The 17500-nt window shown below is 42.9% G+C and overlaps 1 protein-coding gene across 9 annotated transcripts in view; it reads right to left on the bottom strand.

The window, feature by feature from the left end:
* Nucleotides 1–17500, bottom strand: part of hivep2a (HIVEP zinc finger 2a) — a 106339-nt gene that overhangs the window by 67010 nt on the left and 21829 nt on the right. For 4 of the 9 annotated variants that reach the window (XM_076084635.1, XM_076084636.1, XM_076084637.1 and 1 more), the window contains exons 3-4: nucleotides 4125–4234; nucleotides 1–3880 (exon numbers count right to left, since the gene is read on the bottom strand). The exon at nucleotides 1–3880 is cut by the window's left edge and continues 891 nt beyond it. The exons of 2 other annotated variants lie outside the window; for them this stretch is intronic. The gene's annotated coding sequence lies outside the window, so the exon portion shown is untranslated. 3 more of the 9 variants (XM_076084633.1, XM_076084634.1, XM_076084641.1) reach the window with 2 other exon arrangements.

The raw sequence follows: 17500 nt of genomic DNA on the forward strand, positions 1-17500 counted from the left end.
TGCAGAGTCCCTCAATTTAAGGACAATGTAGTGGGATAAAGAATCTAAAATTACAAGGTATCAAGTTTCTCTCATTGTCTGACTACAGACTTTACTTTTTGTCTCCTAAAATTGGGGTCTTTGTGGACGGATGTAAAAACCCTCAAACTTAAGCACAAAAGTGCTGCATCTATACTGTATGTACACTTAAGTTTGAGGGTTTTTACATCCGTCCACAAAGACCCCAATACAGTATACATGTACAGTATACATGTACAGTGTACATGTATACTGTTTAGAGGCCAATGGGGAGCCTGAAAGGACAGAGAAAACCCAAGTAGACAGTCTGCCAAAACGCAAAAACAAAACTTAAAGTAACAGACACAATGTAGAACACGATGCAGACACATCTGACACAGCAAAGCCCCGATTAGACAAAGCTCGTTTTTTGGTGTCTTTTTGTGATTGTTTTCAAAGAGAGAAGAGTTTGGTGCTCTCCTGTTGTCGCTCTATGTGCCTCACGTTTTTACAGGAGCACCCTGAAAGCCTTGAGTTGAAAATAATTCAACTCAGAGCCAGGCGACAACCTTCAGTTCTGACGAGTGAACCTACTGCGGAAGTGTCTTAAAGCTGCATTCTCTCTAGTGACCACCAGGGGGCGACTCCTCTGGTTGTATAGAAGTCTATGAGAAAATGACTCTACTTCTCTCTTGATTTATTACCTCAGTAAACATTGTAAACATGAGTTTATGGTCTCAACCTCTAGTTTCAAGTCTTCTTCAATACAGCATGATGTTCATTTAGTACATTATGGTCCATTTAGAGTCAAACAGACCATAAAGCAGGGGATGATTTAGGGCGGGGCTACACAGTGATTGACAGGTCTCTACCAGAGATGTATACGTATCTACGTCACTCCTCTGCATCCCAAAATGTGGTGACATCCGTTTATCGGTTGCAAAAAACAACAACATGGCGACAGCCGTAATCCAAGATGGCGACAAATTGCTGAACTCAAGGCTTCACAATGTCATGATGACCACCTCCACTTCTTATATACAGTGCATGGTGGTCGACAGTGTGTCCTTGGACGTCTACATGTTAAACACATTATCCTCCATGTTTACAAGCACGAGGGGGAAGTTTGCCCTCAGGGCTTTCTGCCAGAAAGAGTTCATTTCAACCCAAACCACGAACAAATAGGTTTGTAGCCTAAAACTGAGGAGAATTCTGGCCTGAACTTCCTCAACGTGATGTTTACAAGCTTTCCCTCTTCTTCTTCGCTGCCTTTGTTGGCGCTTTAGTGTCTTTCTTTGGCACATTATCGCCACCTGTAGATCAGCGGACCACTGAGAAACCAGCTGCAGGACTTTGTATCCTGTCATGTCCTGTGTGTCCTCATGTGTGTGTGTATGTGTGTGTATGTGTGTGTCTGTGTGTGTGTGTGTGTGTGTGTGTGTGACACTGGGGCCCGTCCTGCTGTGCACTGAGAATACTAAACATTAATTCATTTGTTATGAATTTCATATGAATCACATATTCATGTATGCACAGTGGGCCCAACCCAGGTCAGTGTTGATATGTTCTTATTGTGTGTGTGTGTGTGTGTGTGTGTGTGTGTGTGTGTGTGTGTGTGTGTGTGTCACAAGATGCAGTATATTTGCAAAGCTCAGCACTGTGCAGCCTTCGCCTGGTTTAACATTGATGTATAGACTATGTATTATGTATAGCCACACACAGAGTTATGAATTATGCACACCTGCAGCCTATCTAAAAATATCATTCTACTGTTTATTTTCACAAGATATCATAGGTGTTAAAAATGATTTCATATTATCACTTTTAATTTAATTAATGAGCCATCAATGAACGCTGTTGAAACTGAGAGACGCCACATAGACACACACTTCTTCTAACAAGGCCAGGTAGATGTCTGCTCTCTCCTCAGCATCAACTGGACATTTATAGTTCAGCACTTTTTTGTTTTTGACTTTAAGCTATCTCGTAAACACACTCACACACACACACACACACACACACACACACACACACACACACACACACACACACACACACACACACACAGAGGAGTGACTGCCGGTTATGAAACAGATGTTGAGTCGAGGGCTCTGTATGTATCTGAGCCGTGAGTGTGCAGCTTACATAAATACTTGATCGTATCTGGATTGCTCTCAGTGTGAAAACGTATAATCCGCCTTGTTAGGATGGAGCAGGAGGGAGGGGGAGAGGGGGGAGGGGGAGAGATCGGGGGGGAAGAAAGAGACGTCGACTATCAGCGATGGATGGACGGATGCAAAGCCTCCGGCTTCTTCGCTCGAACGCCTCGTCACTTCAACAGGACGGCGTGTTATCGCTCAACAACTACAGCTCCCAGAAGGCTTTGACCCCACTCTGAATCTAACATCGTAATGTCGTAATGTCACGAAGTGTTCCTGTCGTGTTGGGAATGTTCACGCATTATTCCAATCGCACCATTTTCACCACGTTGCATATTTGTAGTTGGTCATTAACACGTTCTGAAGGCAATGAAGCTGGTTTTAAAGGGCTAGTTCAGGTGTTCAGAAGTGTGTTTGTATGAGGTTCTTCCCCATAGTCGGTGTTTTACAGTAGATGGAGCAAAGTAATGTTCTGCTGAGGATGTATTTAAGACACCTAAAAGAATCTATGTTTAAATGAGCACTATATTTAGAACACAGACAGACCTTTCTGACGGGAGCTGAAGCTGTTATCTGTGCTCTCTTCAAAGACACCAAACAAACAGGATTTCATCCAACAAACCGCTGTTGGTGTCCCGTGTGAAACCAACCACCTGTTGGGTTCACGATGGTAAGTTTCACTTTAACAGCTGATCGTGTGCTTTAAGTTAGATTTTCACTTTTGAAACAGTAATTTTAACCCAAACAATGATGTTTTTTTAAGCCTACCAAAGTGTTTTTTTGTCTGAATTCACAACTTTAACCACCTTGTTTTTCCCCATCTCGTAATTTGACGCGCTAAGTAACTCATTTAACACCACAAGTCACACCATAACACAAAGAAAGTGAAATTTCTGTTTTTGTCAATGGAGTCCGGTGGCTTTGAAAAGAGCATCGATGATCGCTGCGGTTCCCCCGTGAAAATATTTCTAAATATAGCGCACACTTAAACTGGCATTGCTTTCTGTGAGTTTGGCACTTAGACAACAGAAACAATGAAAGCAGCGCCTACAGAATTCATATTTCATCCATTGAAGACGTCGACGTGCAGACAAAACAGCACTGCAATGAACATCAAAACTAAAGAGCGAATGGTTTATAACTTTAAACAAAACAAGCGGGAGTAAAAAGAGGAAGCAGCGAGTGGATGAGTGGTGTGTTCAGGTTAAGATGGAGGATGTGGAGCGTAACCTGATTTGGATCCCGTCGTCAAACCGCTGAATGGAGGCCGTTTGTCTTTTGTGGCCGTTACTCGCTCTCCTTCTTTGTTAATGGGAAATATTAATTTCCTGTATTCCATCTTTACCGCATTAATATTTGATGATTAAATATGGCTAGGAGCGCCTCGTCCTCGTCCCCAGCCGGGCTCCGTCTCCGTCTTTGTCTGCTCGGCCGTTTTACTTTCCGTCTTCCAAAAAGCGTTTTATTTCTGTCTCCCTTTGTCTCAGCCTTGTGTTTCAGGGTGTTTTACTTCCGTTTTGTTTTTGTGTATTTTATCATGTCAATCTCTCATCCTCTACCCTGGAAATGTCTTTCTTTTCTTCCATCCTAACTCTTCTTCACTCCTTTCTTTTAATTCTTCCATTCTTTATCTTTAATCTCTCTCCATCTCTTTCTCTCTTTAAATGCCTCTCTTCTTTCATCCTCCACCCTCCTGCCATGAGCCTGGTCCGGTCTGGTTGTACCTTGAGCAGATCACACGATACGGGGGGTCTTAGGGGGGTCCGAGACCCCTTGATTGACACTTCAGACCCCTAAAAGCTTCATTAGTAAATTTAGGGGGGTCCCTAAAGTTATTTGTCACTTGTAATCATCACTAAAATGTCTTTTAAACACTTACTTATGCCCAACAGATTTCATTATTTAAACTGAAACAAAACAAAGCAAGCCAACAGGTGGACCTAAATGGTCCTAAATTTGATCCAGTACCTTTGGTTAGAACCTGGTTAAAAGCGGGACATTGACTCTCGTCTTCTTGGATACCTGGACGCCAACCAGGAGAGGCCGAGCCGAGGTCTGTGTGTCGGGTATTTTGCACACTACATGAGGAGAATATAAGAAGAGGATCAAGCAGCCACTGTGTAGTTCAGCATCGTATAGACGTGTGCCGACTCGGTAGCCGGATGTTTGTTTTATATTTTATAGTATTTTAAAGATGAAGCAGCAAACGTCTGGGTCTCACTCATGGTTCTATCCCTCCACCAACTAGTCAAGTAGCGGTTTACATTAATGTCCGTCCATCATGTCATTACTTTATCATTTGATCCAATAAGAAATGTGTGTGAAATTGTCATAATTAGCATATGAATTCTTGAGTTATGGCTGAAAACGTGTTTGGTGACGTCGCACTGACCTTTGACCCCCAAATTATAACCGGTTCATCCTTGAGTCTCAGTGGACATTTGTGCCAAATTTCAAGAAATTCCCTCGAGGCGTTTCCTGAGGTATCACAATGACATCAGGCTATTTAGGCACGTTTGGTGTCCAACAACCGTTTCTTGAGGCTGGATTTAGCCACTTTGAATCTTTCTTGTTTCCATTGTAATCAATCAATTAATCAATCAATCACACGTGTTATTGATAATGTGCTTTGTTGTCTCTATTTACACTTGTAAATGTCTTGTATCCAGATAAAATCCAGAAACTTGCAAGTGGTGCAGTGTGAACTACAAAAGCAGACTTTAAGACTTCAATACATCGTGGTCTTCTCCATGTTAACAGTTGTCCCGCCTCTCTTCTTTGTTGCTTCTCTTTTCTTAATTTTACCCGCCAATCAAATCGAAAGTCTTCCTCCTTGTAAAGCAGCATTTCATTGGTTAACCGACAAGCACACACAAGCACTCGTACACACATTAATCTACACACACGTACGCATACCTGCATGCGAAAACAAATGAGAATGCCTGCATGCAAGTGCCCACATGTGGAGCGTTACACACACACACACACACACACACACAAACACACACAGACAAACAAGCATACCAACACTCAAAATGCATGGCCACACATAACTAGCTTTCCCATAAAGAAAATGCACAAACACACACACACACACACACACTCACGCACACACACACACACTGCTGTATACGACCAGTAGCTTTGGAAGTGGAGCAGAGAAAATGCGAGGGCTGTTCTTTCCACAGCAGCAAAGCACCATGGGAAACACGGCGTGGCCCTAAAACAAGGTGCCCCTCGACACAACACCCAATGGGGGCCCTAAAACCCCTCGAGCTGGGGAGGTGGTGTCTCTTTTACTGTAACTGTATCCTGTCTGCTGGCTCTGCATAGTGTCTTTTGAGAAATAGACAAATACAACATTCATATTGCATTTGGCATATTTTTTAATTAATATTACAACATAGACTGTGATTATGTTAATTAATTCAACTTGGGGCCTTTTATTGATCATCTTCCAATCATTGTTTCTCTTTTATCAAAACGTCATGTCGATAAAGCTTCATTGGATTTAATTGAGAGAGAGAGAGCGAAAGAGAGGGGGACCCAGTTGAGTGTTACGCAACCAAACTATGCCAACGCACACACACACACACACACACACACACACACACACACATACACACATACACAGGCCAGCTGTCCCTAATTCCAGCAGTGAAAACTATCTCCGTCTATTTGTCTATCTCTGCCTCCCCGTCTCTCTCTCTCTTCCTCTCTCTGACTCTATCTCCATCTGTCCTGTTCTCAGCACTTCCACACTACATGACATAAAGTAGGCGGATAACCTCTGTCTTTTATTATTCTCCATGCTTTGAGCATTATTTTAGACGATTGACCCTGTTCTCCAACAACGGTTGGAGGAAGCTTAGACCTGGCAGAAGGTATACTTGTGTTATGTCTGTTTAAAGGTAACATTACTGCGTAACAATGGAGTCACAATCTCCACGGACACATCACAGTGTGTAGTCATGGCTAGTAGGAGGAATTTCCATTTAGCGTTGATTTTGTCGGTCCCACAGAGATGGTGGTGTATCCGAGCACCGGAGTCCCTTTAGAAATCCTCTCGTTGTACTGCAGGAGAGACTGTTCCTGGTTCTCCAGTGACATAAATATAGTATTATTTTAATCAAATCAACTTTCTTGAATGAATATAACTCATCTGTTTTGTTTGATTGCTGCCAGAGCAAATACGGATTGAAGCAACGTATCCTCGTACAAAAAGGTACTCCTCATTTTTAATGCGTTTTACTACAAAAGCCAGCAACACGTGTTCATTTCCGCTCGTTACATTCATACGGTCTTTTCAAAATAAACCTCAGTTTTCACAGAACTTCGTTAGGTTTAGGAAAAGATCGTTGTTGGGTTAAAATAACTACGGCAGTAGCTGCAGTGCGCAAGTTACGTGACAAAGACTTGAACATTGACTTCTCGTGTCACATGGGGAACGAACAGCAGTCTGCTGGATGACAGATTGCTGTTTTTTGGACACATACACCTCCCTTCCCGCCCGCGTGTCGGCTTTTGTGGTCTTTAGACTTCCTCTTTATTTCGTGGCTTATCTATAAATTAAGGCGCATTATTTTTCGTAAGTATAGCTACGAATGCTGGAAGAGAACAGCCTGATTGAGGCAGATTATTTCGTTGGATAAAAACATGGAAATTAATATTTTTTTCAGTAAACACTGACTTTTGGAGTTATTGGAAATATTTGGATCACACAAGTCTGAAACAATCTGCCAGCGTACTTCTCGGGCATTTTTCAAACTGGATTGTGAGTTTGACTGGAGAAGTTTCGACACTTCTTGGTACTGAGTTATTTCAGTCGATACCTTAAAGTTATGGAGTACCCATACCCGTCCCTGGACCTCGCTGATTCTCTTGTTGCTGAGTGAGGAGCGGATCCCTGCGGCTCAGGCTCCAACATCTGGTGAACCCTGAAGAGTGGAGGTGGTTACGGCAGCAGATTGATGCCCAGGGCTTCAGGAACACCGTCTCATGTGTAACGTTAGGGTCTCTCTTCTTCCTCTTACCTTTCCCCTCCCTTCACACCCTCTCACTCCCTCACCATGTCACTCTACAGGGTTTCATGTTGCCCGCGGCACCTGTCGCCCCCAGGGGGTGGAACAATGTGCGCGCACGCACACACACACAAACTCGACTCAACTTACTTGATAAGGCGGTGTACATTAATAGAAGTCTTGCCATGTGTGTATAGGGGGCTTCCCACTCACAACAAGGATGTCACACACACACACACACACACACAGACACACACACACACACAAAGACATACCAGTGTGCCAGCAACCTTCCCAGCAGGCCGAATGAAGACTAAGTACAAACCCTTGAGTTCACCCCATTAAAGAGACTGCTGCCTGCCTCTCTACCGCACACCCGCACACACACACACACACACACACACACACACACACACACACACACACACACACACACACACACAGGCGCAGCTGACGTCAGCTCTTAAAGGTTACCATAAACTCTCCTAAGTGAAAAACCCAGCAGATCCAGCCTGATTACAAAAAAGAACACAGTGTTTACCCCAAACTTCTGTTCATTAAAGTTAACGAGTCAAACCTCAAAACAGAAAGGTTACCCTCGACTGTAATTACAGAAAATCAAACTCAAATCATCCCACATACCTTACGTCTGCACCTGTGACATAACAGAAGCCGTACGTGAAGAAGAACGGAGCAAATGAGGACAAAGAAAGAGAACGATTGACGTTAAAACTATGCGTGTCAGATATTTTATGCGTCTGCATTCATTTAGTTTGTCTGTTTTCTCTGTGTGTTTGTGTCCCTTCAGCTATTTGTCTCTCTGTGTGTCATCCAGTCCAGGCTTGCCCCCTACAAATCTAAAATTACCCGGAGGCTGTCCCCAGGGACGCTCCAGCTATGTGTCCTTTTCACAGCGGACTAAAGTGGAGACATCAGGGGTCTCCGGTTTAGTGTTACACCAGCAAACTATGCCAGGACACACAAACACACACGTGTCAGGGTTAGGAGGATGGAGCTGTCAATCACAGCTGACGGAGAGCTATTGCTTATTTATTAAAAGTTATTCTGGTGGAGGAAAGGGCAGCAAAGAACTTGCAGAGTATGTAAAATATTAGAGACATTTAAAGGCATACAGTCTCAGATATACGGGTTCTAAACAGGCTTCTTTTTCCTGAAGGACTGAGGTTCTACCAAGAAGAAATCGTTTTTTAAGGCTTCTTTGTTTGACTTAACCCAATTCAACCAAAAAACCCTTTATGGAAGAAAGAGTACTTCAAGGACTGTTGAAAGCATGGTTGTTACACATCAGTCTCTGCACTTTGGGGCTCTAAATCCCTTGGACTAAAGAAGGATTCTCAGAAGAACCTCCTGGGTGGGTTCTAGACGAAACCCTTAGAATATAAAAGGGTTCTTGGTAGAAACACATGAACGGGTCCGAGATGAAACCTTTGGAATTAAAAAGGGTCATCTGTAGAACCTCCTGGATGGGTTCTAGATGAAACTCTAGAAGCTTCTAGAAAGAACCGACAGGTTTCTGGGTGAAACCATTACACCATGTAAGGGTTCTCTGTAGAACCTCTCATTGGGGATTCTGGGCATAACCCTTTATGTTGGTTCTGAGTAGAACTCTCTCAAAAGGCTCCACATGGAACCAAAAAGGGTTCTCCAATGGTAACAAGCCAAAGAACCCTACGGTTCTAATTAGCACTTGCATTTCTAAGAGTGTAACTCTAGCTTGGATACAATCTAAGTTTGGAACAAACTAATAATAACAACAACAATAATACCAATAACAATGTCCGTCTCAGCTACGTTGTGTTCTAGAGATCTGGATGCTCTGAGCTCTCCTCCCTGAGCTGCCCTCTGGCTCTGTGTGCGCTGCTGTCAGTCAGTCAGCCAGCGGTTCGTTAGCTGATCAGTGAGCTCGTTTATCTCATTAGGCTCTGATTGATCTGCCAACTGAGCGCCTCGTGTGTGTCTGTTACACGTCAGACGGAGCGGACTAATCGATACTAACAACACAGGGAAGAGTTTAACTGTTACGCAACCTCGGGCAGCCTTCCTGTTAGCGGCAGGAAATTAGCGCAGGTAGCACGGCTAGCTCGCTATCTGATGGTCAGGGCAGTATCATGGCACACACACACACACACACACACACATACTGATGTAATATAACATCACATAGTGCAGCTGTATAACAGAATATCAGATATTACGGTTGTTCAGTATTGTGTAGTGTGAATATGTAATTTCATATTTCCATACGTTATATTTTACTCTGTAAATTGCTGCTGCTACAATATAATTTCCCCCTGGGGATGAATAAAGTTTATATCTATCTATCTATTTAATAAAATATAATATGGTGCAGTAAGATCTAATCTCTGATAAAAGAAATAATACTTATACTGTACGCATAATTGTGCAGTTTTGTAACAGTACTGATACAAATGCAACATGATAAAAAGTTTACACACACGTCAGATTTGTTTACGTCGATAACATTTTTATGTTGATGATAATTTGACAGTTAAACGTGTCGTATGAAAAAAATCATAATAATGAAAATATGTAAAACAACATTGCTGATAACAGTGAACAGTAATACGGATATTATATAAGTGGTGAAACACATTTTCAGATTAAAAAAGTTGATTATTTCTTATTAATTCAATTCATTTATGAACCAAAAACGAGCAAAGACAACAATATGAAGACATCGCCTTGGGAAGCTTTGTCACTAATTTCTGACATTTCATAGACAAAACAATGAATCAGTAAATCAATCACAGGATTAGTTAAACATACTTACTAATCTTATATTGTGTACTTATAAAAGAAAGACGTTATTAGCAGAGGTGATGATCAGACATTTAGCTTAATATATGTAGATTCTGATGAAGTGATCTGAGTTGTCATCCTGTTTGTTTGTTTGTAGTTCTTTGTTCGGATGATGTTTTTGTAGTCGCTCAATTAAGTTTTATTTTATTTTTTTCATTTCAACTGCTCCTGTTTGGCAGAATCCGACCTCCCTGTGACTTACTTCCCCTCTCGGGAAATGAAAGAAGGAAAAAACAAACAAATAAAGGAGTGCTAGTCAGCTGGCGAGTCACCTGCTGCTTCCCGACAAAAACAGGGTGTTTACCACCAGAACCAGGATTCAGGATCCAGACACCCGGAAAACTTGAATGAGCATGTCGGGAAGGCTTCATTAAGGCAGCGTGGGAACGCTTTTTTAAATTCCGGTATTTATTTTTTCTCAGGGGGAATTCCAACCGTTCCCGACTGGTAGCTGCCCAGTATGACCACAGCTCTGCAGTGCTGGGGGCCAGCAGCTCTATGTGGGGCGGGCTGGGAGTTGAACCAGCGACCTCAGCAGTGCAAAGCCTGTTTCTACAAGCTGTTAACTCATAGACTGCACATTTACGTGTGCACATGTGACTGCAGCAGTATTCACCACAGCAACATGCTGCGCAGTAGAAGTAACATTAGCATTCTTTAAAGCAGCTGCAGCTCTGCGAGTCAGCAGAAAGCAGAGTTTCTTTGAGAGCTACATGCACATAAAATGAAATATCTGCCTCTTCCTACACTGCACATGAAGATACTGAGTGTGTAGACATCAGGTCACTTCTGACGAGGTGGATCCAGGTGAAAGCCATTAACCTCCATTGATTCCTGTTATTGAGTTTGTATCGATCGCAGAGGAGGAAACGGAGGTTAGAGGAAGCGTCCAACTCAGGAATACGGGTCTGTTGAGATATGAGTCTCTCTCTCACACACACACACACACACACACACACACACACACACACACACACACACACTCTCTCTTCTCGTTCTGACTGCCCGTTCACCTTTAGCTTCCCCTGTGACGCAACAGCTCAGAGAGGGCAAGGAGAGGCCAAACTATAAAAATCTGGCTTTCCTCATCTGCACACACACACACACACACACACACACACACACACACACACACACACAGCTTTCTGCATTGCCACTGCACCACTCAGCATCAAATATGCATCAAATTATATAAGAGAGGCTCTTATGTAACAGACTCTATCCCCTTACATACCCCAGTGTGTGTGTGTGTGTGTGTGTGTGTGTGTGCGTGTGTGTGTTCATGCTGAGGTCTACGGCTAATGAAGCCATCTTTGCAGGGGCAAAACACAGAAACAGAGGGAGAGAAGGAGGAGGAGGAGAGAGGAGCTAAAAATATTTCTACTAGCCCTGAGCAGCTTCTGAGAACGGAGGAGAGGAAATAAGGTGAGGAGAGGAGAGGAGACGAGGTGAGGAGAGGAGACAAGATGAGGAGAAGAGGCAAGAGAAGGAGGAGACAAAGTGAGGAGAGGAGAGGAGACAAGTGGAAGGGAAGAGAGGAGACAAGGTAAGGAGAGGAGAGAAGGAGGAGGAGAGGAGACAAGGTGAGGAGAAGAGAGGAGAGGAGACAGGTAAGGAGAGGAGAGAAGGAGGAGGAGAGGAGACAAGGTGAGGAGAAGAGGCAAGAGAAGGAGGAGACAAAGTGAGGAGAGGAGAGGAGACAAGTGGAAGGGAAGAGAGGAGACAAGGTAAGGAGAGGAGAGGAGACAAGGTGAGGAGAAGAGAGGAGACAAGGTGAGGAGAGGAGAGGAGAGGAGACAGGTAAGGAGAGGAGAGAAGGAGGAGGAGAGGAGACAGGTAAGGAGAGGAGAGAGGAGGAGGATGAAAGTAAAGAATAAGGATAGGAAAGACAAAAAAGATGAACATGTTAAAGTTACAGATTTGCTGTTTAAACAATGAACTTCTATTTTTATCATTCGTGTCCACAGATTGCACTTTTCCAGTAACACCACCATACTGGTCCTGGGATTCAAACCAGCAACCTCCAATCAAATACCAAGCCTGCTTGTCTAAAACTTAAAGCTTCTGAACACAAGTTGAGAAAAATCAACTCAATCTTTAATTGTGTGTTCATCCGAGGGTTTTATTCTTCTGGTTTTCCACTTTGCTCTACGACACATGAAGTTAGTTTCCACCAACTTGAACAAATGATTTATTCTCTGACAGTCAGGAAGGATTATAAACACACCAGACGACACGCCGAACCACCCAGAGCTCTGTCGGTAGATGGCCACCAAACGCCAACTGCCGCTCGTGTTCTTGTACCAAAACAAACATGGCCGACACCCGGCAGCTTGCAATTTGTGCAAAAACAGTCTGAAAAAACAAGCTCAGAGTCTGATGAGATCCTGGAGGGAGAGGAGTGTACGACTGTACAAACTACAGAGTGGATTAAAGGTGAGGGATTTCTTTCCTCCTACATTTCCCAGAATTCCTTTCAACTATCCCTATAGAGAGGATGACAGTGATGAGACACAGACTCTCTGGAAGCCACGTCGTCCTTCGAGGGTCTCAGTCAAAGTAAAACAAGCTTTTCTAAATTAGAGGAAAAAAGGCCATTTTGCTCTCATCACTTAACACGCACGTCATGCATTGCATTCTGGTCTATTTTTCTGTTGTTGTAGGAGGATTAAAGGTTCCTCCCTGTACGAATATCTAGCCTCTCTGACTCTCAACTCTAGTGCTGGAAACATCTGGACATGATGTCACATCCTCTGCGTTTTACTGGTTTCGTGGAACTTGTTCCTTTTGATTTCTACAAATCTATGACATCACTCCACTCTGAGAATGAAGGTCTGTCTACCACAAAGCCTCCAGTGTAACTTTATGGGGAAATAAAATCATTTAATTATATAATAATAATAATAATAATGTCTCATTTTCCTCCTGCATACTCCTCATGTCTATTTAGACATATGGTTTCTGCTGGTCTCTATTTATTCATTCATTTATTTATCTGCAGAACTCTCTCCTCCTCCTCATACCTGCTCATTTTATTGCATTTATGAGTTATTCATGGATGAATATATGACACACTTACATGCACACAAACACCTGAGACTCCCACTGGCACACTCACATACAATCTGTAGCATATTCAAATTAACATCTGCCTCATCCGTCTCCTGTTAATGTCACAATGCATATTTGGTTACACCTTTGTCTGTCTGGTTTCTCCCCTGTTTGTACTCTGTACACTGATGATAAAATAATTGGAAAGCTCCAGAACAGCTTTTAAAACGGGCCCTAATGAGACTATTTTGTGGATTGTTTAAGGTGTATTTTTCTGTGTGATACACTTTGGGACTAAGACACAAAACAGATCTGTAATATCCTTGGATATGTTCTGAAGTCTTTGTTGTTGTTGTTGATGTTAAATACATGAGCATTTCAAAGTCCAGCAGCATTTATTCCCAAAGTAAACCTCCCAGGTGGGAAAGCGTCTCCTCTTCTTGCCAGAATCCTTCAGCTGAGCTCAGATCGGACCATCAGGCCTCGACATACACTCATTTGCTGCCTAAAGAAAGCAGCGCCCCACGGACAGAAACGTAACACATATAGCACAGCACTCGGCCAACCGCGCGGCGGCCTCTCTGCCCGGCGCTGGAATCCACAGCGTTGACATTTGCGCCACCGCCACAAACCCAACGGGGGAACCTGTAACGGCCTGAGGTCGGCCTGAGAGGGAGATGGAGATGAATTACAGTGTTTGGTTTGGTGAGCGGAGTGAAAACCAACTGTGAGCGTGTTCATGTACAGCGTGCACGAGAACACTCTGTGTGTGTGTGTGTGTGTGTGTGTGTGTGTGTGTGTGTGTGTGTGTGTGTGTACACACCGTATACGTATCGGGTGTCTTTGCATGTGCATGTCGTCTTTACAAATATATTCATAAGACAAAGGCGTGAACGGTTTCTTAAACTCTGTGTTTCTGCAACTCTACAGGAGTTAAACAGGATTAAAGAGAGACGTGAATAAGGTGAATATCTATCTAACAGATGTCACTATGAAACTTCCCCAGTTGATTCCTCACATTAAGACAATTACTTTTTGTATCACAAGTTTTCTGAAATGTCATGTTTAAATATGTAAATGAGGCATTATCTAATGGTGAATTTGATTGAATTTAGTAAAACTCTACAGACGCAAACAGACAAAGTAGTAAAATAAACACCTTAATGTGTATTATGGATGTTTTCTTTCCACTAGTCTAAAAGAAGACGTTTAATGGATGCAACATAGCAGCTGTGGAAACACAAAAACTGGGAACACGAGATAACTTTTTATCACAAGTAGTCTAATATTGTTTCTAATATTTAGTGAACTGTCATTGATGTAAACAGTCTGGAAAAAGTGTATCTTGAATTCTCGAGTGAATTTAAAAACAAAAATATGATGATAGATTTTGAGTGACCCTGGACAAGTAACGTTCTATCATACAGATGATATAAAACCTGCAGGTCAGTCTGCCTCAGCCCTTCATCGTACCTGCAGAAACATGCTCGTTTTTACCAAAACCTAGTTGAACTCCTGATCTCACCTCAACATCAAGTTTTATGTCGACAAACATCAAAGGAGGGAAATAATGATCCAAAGGTTGTTTACCTTTGACTTGAATAGGTTTTAAAAACCCTTTAAGGTCCTAAATAAACCCTTTAAAACCTGTCACACATTTGGATTTCTGGAGGTGTTCTGAAATGAAATGCCTTAAGATGACTCATTACTTTCATACTTCCATAACGTGCTTTACTTTCATGTAAATTCAAGATTTTTCTCCGTATTTACATTTTTTTTAACGAGACTTATCTGAATATATTTGCATAGATATTTCTGTCCCTCAGCTGAACGTCTCTGCGTTTTATATCCAGTGGGAATTAAGATAGATGGAGGACGGAGCAAAAAAAAAATGTACCGATGACACCGAGACAGTCTAACGAGAGATCACACACACACACACACACACACACACACACACACACGGCTGACAGCTGCCTCTGATCCTCCTATGTAGTTTAAGTTAACAGAGAGGTCTAATATCGCCGAGTTGTTGTCAGCCAAATCCTGTCACTGACACCGTTAGTGTGTGTGTGTGTGTGTGTGTGTGTGTGTGTGTGTGTGTGTGCTACACATTCTTTGAAAACAAACAGTGAATATATCTAAGTGTCTTTTAATTCGCCAGTTAAAAGACAGAAAGTGAACACAGAGAGAGAGAGAGAGAGAGAGAGAGAGAGAGAGAGAGAGATCCGCTGACAGCCAGAGACAAAAAGGAGGATCTGTTTTTGATTTTTTTTTTTTTGGTTTCTTTTGTCACATCGGGATCAAAGAGGAGACGAGGAGACGCAAGAGGATGAAAGGATGAGAGAGTAAAACAGGAGGAGGAAAGAGGAGACCAGATTAAAAGAGGAGAGAAAAGAAGGGAGGGGAATGGGAGAGGAGAAAGAAAAGGGAGGAAAACAGGAGGAGTAGATAAAAAAATAAGAGAGAAGGAAAGGAGGGCAGATGTTGGGAAGAGAGTAAAGAAGGAGGAGAAAGAGGGGAATAAAAGGAAAGAGGAGAGAGGGTAAGGAGGGGGGGACAAATTCTGAGGATGGATGAAAGGAGGAGAGATGACAGAGAAAATAGAGAACAAAAGCAGAGGAGAAAAGGAAGTAGAGGAGGAGTTAAGCAGAGGAGTGAGGAGTAAGGAGATGAGTTGAAATAAGGATGGGAGAGGAGGAAAAGAGAAGGAGTCAAAGGAGGAAAGAAAGGAGGGGAGGAGAGGAAAGAAAACTGGAGAAGCAAGAAAAAGAGAAGAGATGAGATTAAGAAGGAGAGAGGAAAAAGGGGAGACAGTTTGAAACGGGGAGTGGGAGGAGGAGAGATAAAAAAAAAGTAAAGAAGAAGAAGACGAGGAGGGGAGAGAAAGTATGAAGACGGGAGAGGAGAGGAAAGACAAGAGGAGAGCTTACGAGAAAAGGGAGGGGATGACAAACTAGGAGTGAGGAGGAAAGGAAAAGAATACATGGGAGGGTGAAAAAGAGGAGGAGAGGAAGGAGAGGAAAAGAGAAAAAAACAGAGAGGAAGCAAAGAAACCCTTAAAGGAGATGAGAGGAGGAAGTAGGAAGACGAGGAGACAAGCAGTAAGAAATGAGGAGAAGAAAGGAAACAGGAAACAGGAGGCATAAACAAGAGCAGGAGACAAACTGGGGAGAGACGAGTCGAGACAGGACAAGAACAGAGGAGAGGAAAGGAGAGGAGAGAAGAGGAGAAGAGAGGAGAGGATTGAATCCAGAGAGAGCTAGACAGAGCTTTGAAGAGGAGGAGGAGGAGGAAGAGGAGGAAGAGCAGGGAGCAGAGAGGGGGGTCAGAGTGAGGGAAGGATGAAACAGGAGGCGAAGGGACAGAGGGAGGGAAGGAGGGATGGAAACATTCAGAGGGATGAAAGGAGCGAGGGAGTCAGCGATAGAGAGCGAGAGGAAAAGAGTCTGACAGTAAAAGAAGAGAAAAGTGGCGGATGCTTTGGATGAATGTGAGGAGAAGAACTCAACTCCTTTTTGGGAGGAATTTAAGATTTCTGGATTACATTTCTTTAAAAAAAAAAGTGACATTTATTTTATTAGTAAAAATAGAGGATAATGCACAATACATAATGCATCTGTCACATAAAAGAAATTCACACTTATGTGAAAATATGTGAAGTGAAACGTCTCCATTTGGACACAGAGCTGTTTGTTTGTGAAAGAGGAAGAATTTCAAAAGCGCACGAACAAAAAGCTAGTTTGAGTTGGCGGGGAAAGCGTAACACCGTAGCGTGACACCGTAGCGTGACGCGCCGTAGCGTGACACACCGTAGCGTGACACACCGTAGCGTGACGCGACACACACCGTAGCGACACACACCGTAGCGTTTTTTGAAACCAGTATATGATGAACAACTGGACCTTTTTGATACTTTTTTGACATTTCTTTTTCTTTACCCAAGCTGACAGACTGCAGTACTCTGTTGTGAACTTTGTTGTGGGATTTTTGCTGGAGATTTTACTTAAATGACTTCCAGTGAAAACGTGTATCCCTAAAATGCCAGAAAGAAACAACTTTGACTTTAGCTGGACCATGATGGATCTGTACGTTTATCCAGTGCAGGTTCCAAAGGGTTTCATCAGTTTAAGGGTCAGGAGGAGCATAATTGAAAAAAAACATAATTTCAGCTTTAAATTCTAACTGGTCCACGTCGTCAAACTGGGAGCTGCCCAGTGAAGCCACAGCCCTATGTTGGCTAATGTCTTCCTAAAAGCTACCTTTCTGAAAGTTATGAAGGTTCAGGCATTAGACCTGCCTTTCCCCCACCTTCATCCAGGTATTATACGTTGACATACATTTCTCCACACTTAAACACTTGTGACTGCAGAGAAGACAGACATCAAAAAATAATTCAGCAGGAGCGTGTTTTCAGGTCGCGCCAGATTT

This window comes from Anarhichas minor, unplaced genomic scaffold (genome assembly GCF_050575085.1).
Source record: "Anarhichas minor isolate MPS153535 unplaced genomic scaffold, ASM5057508v1 ptg000136l, whole genome shotgun sequence".
NCBI lineage: Eukaryota > Metazoa > Chordata > Actinopteri > Perciformes > Anarhichadidae > Anarhichas > Anarhichas minor.